This window comes from Lygodium microphyllum, chromosome 7 (genome assembly GCF_053477565.2).
Source record: "Lygodium microphyllum isolate KBCC chromosome 7, Lygodium_microphyllum_v1.1.10, whole genome shotgun sequence".
Classification (NCBI taxonomy): domain Eukaryota; kingdom Viridiplantae; phylum Streptophyta; class Polypodiopsida; order Schizaeales; family Lygodiaceae; genus Lygodium; species Lygodium microphyllum.
This window is the reverse complement of record NC_141141.1, coordinates 63,956,933-63,965,203: the sequence shown is the minus strand read 5'-3', so window position 1 is coordinate 63,965,203 and position 8,271 is coordinate 63,956,933.

Genomic DNA, 8,271 nt, shown 5'->3' with positions numbered 1-8,271 from the left:
TTTAATTCATACATAGTCAGAGGGTTACTCAGCTCTGGCTTCTTTTTTTAACTTGAAATGAACTTGTAAATGCCTTCTTTAATACAAAATTTTGTCACACAGAACTTCCATGATGGGTAGTTGTTCTTGTCCAGCTTGTCAATGGTGGGTTTTCCACTATTCTCTGCATTTATCACAAAAATGATACAAAATAACAAGCAAGTCCTCCATAACCTTTCACAATAAGCATACAGTAATACACCAAGGAGTTTTTCATTGACTACTCAATAGTATATGTAATTTATAGATTGTTTTGTAGATAAAATTATGTTTGCTTCCTAGCAAACATCTCAAAACTTACAAATTTGAAATCTATAACCTATGCATCTAATTTTGACCAACACAGTCGAAATTGCAATATACACTGAAAACTAGTATCCACAACCTTGTGTGCCGAAAATAAGGCCCGAAACAACCTCATATGCCCAAAAAAATTCTGCTCTACTCACACACCAAATCTCATAGAAATATGAGATTTTAACTTTGCCTTACTTTGGTGTCTCCATAGGCACTATCTAAGAGAAAGAGTAGAAGAATCGAAGAGTTTCTTACCCATTGCTTGCTTGCTCGAATTCTTGCTTCTTTTCCTTCACTTCAATCTTCAAAACTGGCCCCTTTCAGTACTAGCAGTACTTTGATATCATGTCAAGAATCGCGTTATGGAGAGGCTTGCTTGAGTTGCTACACTAAAAAGACACCATACACACAAGAGAAATCTCATTCAAGAACAAAAGAAGAGAAATGGAGGCCAAAACATTTTCTTGCTATCTTGTTTCTTCTTCTTCATCACATGATACAATGTGCACAAAGTATAGATAAGATACAACATAAAGGAAAGTTTCCTACTAAGTTAAACAGTACATAATTAGTTATACTAATCGACTGACACTATAGCTATGCCAACTATAGGGAGATGCAACAAACTAAATATAATAAGTAACAAGTCAATGGTGGCCATGTGAGGAACATAATGATCACAAATGTGCTAAGTGTAGATGTGTGGACCCATCTAACAAGGCAATCCATCATCAATATCGGCATATATTAAGCTTACTAGCTTAATACACCACTCTTTGTGGCACTCTAGAGAGTGTGTGATACTATAACTAGCCCATAATGATTTGAAAATGCCAACTCCAAACTTGAGTCACTCATTTTTGTTGGTCGTTTTGGAGATGGAGCGCAAATACACTAATTTCCAAGAAAGCTATCATTTCTTCATACCATGATCATAGAGGGTTTGGTGGCTCAGATTCTGGTGTATCCAATTATATGGAAAATAATTGTGTATCCGAAAAGTCATCTTTGATATGAGTTTGTGGTTCTCCAAAATCAAGGTGGGATACAAAGTTCGCAATTACATTCTAGGTTTCAAGATGATGTATTACTATGTATTCAAATTCTTGTAGCCTCAAAATCTATCCGGCAAGTTGTCTAATGATATTGATCCACAACTTGCTTGAGCAAATGATCCACATGAAAAACAAAAATGTGCTTTAGAAAATAATATTGAAACTTCTTAATTGAGCAGATCATACTAGGGAATTCTCATTCAATGATTGAATAGTTTTTCTCTATATCGGACAATCTTTTTCTTGTATAAAATACTAGTTAGAACCATCCATTCGCATCTTGCTACTTAAGTACACTTTAAATAGCAATGTCAAAAGCATCAACAAATACACAAAAAGTTTTCACCCAATCTAATGGGATCATGATGGTGGCTCTTGAGAGTAATAAGCAGAGGCGATCGAATGCCAAGTCAGCTTCTTCATTCCACTGATAGACAAATTTAACCACATGTGTCAATTCATTCAAGGGAATAGCTAAGTGGCCATCAGATTTGGCCCAAGAATCCGAGTAGTAGAGATGGTAAATTTGGTACTACGGATTACATGATTGCTACCACCTTGGTGGAGTTGACAACAATGTTATTTTGAGAAATGATGTACCCCAATAAAATGTTGCCTTGAATAGAAAATACACATATTCGAGGATTTAAACTTAAACAAGTTACCTCTTAACAATGTGTGAGACAAAGCTAGAGCTGCGTCAAATGGAGCTTGGCAAAGTTGATAAGATGTTAGGTGACAATACTAGTTCATTAAACCAAGTGTGCTCTTTAGCCACCATGAAAATTTTGTAAGTTCCAACTAGACCTTACGTTAACTTTCATTGTATTATGCTATGCTTAGGTTATTGGACAAGTCCATTAGAGCCATTTCATACAACTTTTGTGTCTCATCTTCCAATAGGCAACAACCCTTATTAGGCTAGCAATGAGTTTTGTTTTGTAATCCTGCATATATGGCCTTCTATTGACCTTGTGTCTGTAGATGATACATTGTTTTTCATGTAACTTTATTTTAACCTTTTCTTAGGTCAACTAGAGGGAGACCTTTGTCAATTTTTTATGACTCGTCTCAAGTACCTATTTGCAAATGTTCTCCAACTCTTCCTTCTTATTCTTGAGTTTTGCATCTCTTTCTCAAAGCTCAAAGGCCTTTTCATGAAGCTAAACTTTTTTTTTCTTAAGTTCATTTTGGAGTTTCTCGACTTAGTCTTTGAAATTGACAAGCAACTTCTATATGCTTATTGGGTCTCATTCAATCATTTTTGAAGTTCTTGTCTAGCAACTATTGCCTCAACTTTGTCTCTTTTAAGTTCTTCATATAGATGCTCTTGAGCTTCTTCTCCATCTATTGTGCCATAATCTCCTATGGGGGAGTTGTGTGTGCTCTTGGATGATTCCTTAGGGTTTGCCTTACTTTCTTGATTCACTATTATAGTATGCTTCACCTTATGAGCTCACTGATTTGTGCCTTCATGCTCCCTACCTATGTCATTAGCCCACAACGGCTACTAAAATAGAGGATTGTGATTTCTCCAATGAAATTTTCTTCCCCCTATAAGATTCCCCTTTTTCTACTAGAATTTGAACCACATTTTGTGAGACACTTTGATTCTTCTTCGATGGAGGCCTAGTTATTTTTCCATTGTCTTCTTGAATTCTCTTCATCTAGGCCTTCAACTTCTTCCATTCCTTATTAAATATCTTTTTAGAAGCTCTGATAATCATGGGCTACTCTTTTCTCTCTCCCTCATTAGATTTCCTTAAGGATGATCATAGCTCAATCACTTCAATCTCTCCCTCATTAAATGTCCTTGAGTATGAGCAATCTCTTCCCTTTGCTTCTTCTTTTTCCTATCTAGCTCATCAATGGAAATGGGATTTTTAGTTTCTTCTCTCCATCCCTTCTGTTTCTCTTGAGTCTTGTGTTTTCTAGTGTGATCCTTTGGCACCTAAGTTTGGGACACATTATACATGGAAGGCATAATTTTCTGCAGAGGGATTCCCATACTAACAACTATGATAGGGTCAATTGCACTACCATGATTGATTCCTTATTTTCGTTTAGCTTCTATTTGGATCCTTCAAGTGAACTTTACATGCCATTGCTAGGGGTTTAGTCTCACGTTCTAGTAAGAGGTCAAGTTGTCATTAACTATTTTTCTTGTAATAATCCTTTGAAAGCCACTTTGGTGCTCTTGCTAGAATGATGGTGGCCTTGTTGTAGGTGAAGAGGTGATGGAATACATGTGTTATAGCTATGAGTTCTTCATTAGTGATAGCCTTCAGTAAGGATTCCTTCATTGTTTATCACTAGAAATCGTGATGATGTGATTAGGTTTTTGCAATCTCAAAATAATGAGTCATTAACTCTATGAGTTTATATTAATAACATTTACCGAGAGAAAATGGCTATGCTAGTCAACATGGAGGAAATTTTATATATCTGAGAGGGCCCATTAGGTTTTTTGGGTATCCCCCCAAGCCCGCCGGGGTATAGGAAAAACATGATGGGCTTAAAAGCCTACAAAATCCACTAGATATAGAGGACCGCAATCGCGCTTCTCACTTTTCCAACTTTCGAGTGAGGCTCTTGGGAATAACACCATTCTTGGGTGAAGAGATCTCTCACAAAACAACCCCAAGCATACCTTTGCATAGAGTGGGTGGTTTTGAGAATCATTCGATGAGCCAAGTTTCACTCTTTGTAAAGAGATACTTTAAAATAAGGAACCAAACTCGGGGGGTCCACTAGGGTTTACCGTATCGTACCACGTGAGTGTAAGGGAGGGGGGTTATTTAAGGGAAGGAAGGTACATTTTATAAGGTAAGTCCCATAAATAGGGGATAGATAAGGGGTATTGTCATATATTTCTTGCACGCAGGTGACGTCTCCTTATTACTACTAGTGAATCCCCTGTGGAACCAAAGCATGTGCAAATAAGATCGGGTTACTCATTCCAACAAGAGCAAAGGTAATCCTTGATTGTTTGCTAGCATTAGTTCTTGTTTTTTAGAAAACATTGGGGCAACTACAAAGTGCTTCATAAATTGGATATTGGGCTACAAATATCCTAGATATGAAGCATTAGGTTACACAATAGAAATTAAATAGTGTGATTTTTTTCTAATGGGCTAATACCCTAGCTTGGTTAATGTTAGCTCATGATATGGTTATTGTTTGATGCAATTTGGACTATGTTGCCCCTAACCAAGAAAAATTATATCATTAGCATTTCTTTGACATTAGTTTAAACATGTACTTTAATGTTATGTTTTTTTTGTATGTTATGTATACGAATTTCTTATTAACTAATTATATGATATTACAGTATGCATACGTGTACACAATATGTATATATATGTCTGAATATTCATGTGATATAAAAGCTATGAATGTTCAGAGTATTATTGCATGTTTACTTGAGTCTTTGCATATTCTTAAGATATAAAAGCTATCAATCAATGGTTATGTTTTTATTTCATGTTTACTTATCTTTTTCATGATTCTCTCATTTCACTACTCACATGCATTATGTATTTAGGAAATGTATGAAAAAGACTCATTAAAAGTCTTTACTTTATTACCAAAATGAATAGTGTTTGTCAAGTATACATAATATTCAAAATTATATAAGAATAGCATTATCATGTAAATTTATCTTTCTTATTTTTAATTACATCTAAATATTTAACAATTTTAAGTAATTGATTGTCCCATGAATTATTGTATAGTTGATTTGTTTATTTATTTGTTTGTTTGTTCCATGGATTGCTTCATGTGTTACTTTTCTCTTTGTTTTGTTCTATTGTGAGAATTTGTTGTAAGTTGTAGCTACTAACATTATCTAGGATTGATCATTGATCACTTGTTATCTCCATGTGCACTATAGTATCTAAGAGTATAACGACACAAATTATCTAGTTTTCAAAGATAACCAATGCTTCTTCCTCTCATCACCCTAACGCAAAGTTAGGTTCTAGCTACACAAAAATCCACTCGAATAGGGTGGCATTTTTCTAGAAATATTTTAGAGTGGATTTATGCATTGGGAGTGTAATTCTTGTCATATCATGAAGTCTAATGGTGCAAGCCACATTAAGAACCATTTTCTTGGTAGTGTGAAGATGTCCACACATGTATATCTATACCCAACGCGAAACAAGTAGCCAAAGCCATTCGAGAGCACTACCAAAGCAAGAGGCTTCCATTGCAAGAGTATCATGTGTTGAAGTTGAGATTCACACACTATTGTCAATTAGTCAAATGTCTCTCTATCTTAGACACCCCACACTTCTAACCCTAAAGAGTTTTGAGTGCAACTTGATAAGAAAAAATGTTAGTTGAAGAACAAAGTGAGTGCCAAACCTCTCTCCATAATAGTTTTTGTGTGATACAATTAGGAGAAGCACAAATGGCCTTGGCTATTGCATTGATAAATGTGGATAGTGATCAGTAGAAATATGTATGGAAGAAAGTTGGGGAGTTTGAGGCTAGATTTTCCCTATTGTCTTATCAGTCCATACGGTACGATGTTCTTGATAAGTGCTGCTTAGAGGTGAAGAAGCATGTTGAAAGGGTCGTTCTATGTATCTTAGGCTTGATTAGATGTACTATTATATCATATGATTGGTACAATATTCAACAATGACCATTGATAAACGTTGTGTTGGTTTTACAAAGGGGAGAGACATTCTTAAAGGCCATATATAGCATAGAAAAAGCAAGTCAAGGGAATACACTACAAAGATTTTATTCAAGACTATTGAAGATATAGAGCATTGTCATGCGATGCAAGGCTGCCAAGTCTTGTTCTCATTGTTTGAACAAGGATAAGTGGTGGTGGTTTTTCATTGATGCATATCATATAATGAAGCCCGTCATGTATGCCATATGCAACATTGATGAAGGAATGGAAATCATGGAAAACATACAGATAACATAATGGAATCTTCAACAAAGCTCAAAGTCACCTGAGGAGATTAAATGCTCCATGACTTTTTAAGGTATCTAAGAGAAAGATGTTGCTAAAATATGTTTAGAGTATATGTGTTGCAGCCCCTATGCCATTGCATAGTATCATGTATCCATTATATCCCAAGTATTGGGGCTAAACTTGTTGGTTGAGCTCATGGGGACATCTACATTATACTTGATGCCATGGGAATGGAGTATGGAGGTCATAAAGTGATCTCATAGTAATGCCTTTTGAGAAGCGCTATCCAAGATGTGGTGCTCTATATGCTCAATGGTCCTTATGAGTGTCTAAATCTACTCTTCAATGTGGTGAAAGCATGTTAACACACTTATGTTATTTGCATTGTTAGTAGTAGGCTACAAAGTAGTTTTTTTAAAAATGGATGCACAATAATTTTTTTGCAAATCAAATTGAAACCTTTCAAATACTCTACATTAAGATTCTTTATTTCAGGAGATTTCCAATTATATATAGCATGATAAATAATATATTTATTGTTAATTCTCCTTGAATCTAGTTAGCACATCCAAAATTTGTGCTAAGTTAGCTACCCATGGAATGCTATTTTGTGAGGATTAATATGTTTTCACTCGAAGACCTCCTCTCTTAGATGTAATTCCAATGTGATGCCTTGTAGTGCCAACTACAAATCATGTTGAGTGATTGTCATACTATGCATCATATGTCCACAATATTATGGTGTCTTTCCTTTGATGAGAAGTCCACTAGTGAGCTATCACAAAGTGCATATATAGGTTCTTTTCCAAGTACAAAGGGGAGTCAACATTCTGAAGAGATTAGTTGAATAACACATCAAGAGTGATGCACTTAGCATTCTTCTAATCCCATCATGAAGGCGTCTACTCACTTTCCATCACTCTTTATTTATCTAGGTGCTTAAGCATTGTCATAGTGTCTTGACCATTTTAGCAGTCATGACCTTGTTAGCCTTCTTCCACCACATATAAGCTAGATTAGCCCACTATGAGTGTCAGCAAGAAATGTTTTGGGCCTCCCTTCTATCTAGTCTAAACTTCAAGATCTTCAATTACTCATATGCCTTTTGAGTATGCTCATTCTATGCTTTGTCTTCCTTGTCGTCATCCTTATTTCTCATCGGTTTGCTAATCTTCACCCTCAGCCATATTATCTCCTCAATAGATAGAGGTTTAGGGTCATTGTTTAATAGATTGAGAGGAATAAGTTTGTTGATTATGCACAACTGTATCCACAAAAAAAGAAGGAGGTTGGCTAGCACAAGAAGAAAGATCATGGAGAAGATGTTGGGGAGACAAGAACAAAAGGAAGAGGTCAATGGGCCAAGGATGAGAGATAACCCTTTAACAAAGCTAAAGAGGTGATGTTAACACCATTGAGGGGGGTGATAGTCATGAAGAGAAGGACTTAACAATACTAATTTGTTTTTTTCCCTAAAGCACTCCATTATAAATCACGATCCTGTGGACTTGGAGACACAATATGTAAAAAGATATGGTTTGACTTTACTTATCAATAAGTTATATGTACATGGAAGTCTAATATGACATGTCTCTTTAATGTAGTGATTTTTACTTCTTGTGATGCATTGTCTACTCTAGATTGATCTTTTGTTATGTTATAAACTCCTTTCAATGATATGCTGTATCAAGACAAGCTATTGGATGGTGACCAAATATAGCTAGAGCTTATATTTATGGAGCACCTTTCTTTTTTTTCCTTGTGCTCCACACATACTTGTTTTGATTGATTGTATCTAGCTTTTTAAATACATGTTTTTCCTTCATTGTATGTGGCTCACATTGAGTGAGTTCTAAAGATAGTTTTCTCTATTATTATTCTTCTTCCCTATTATTCAATGTAGTACTATGGACACAATGTTATCATCGCATTTGTTCGCGCATT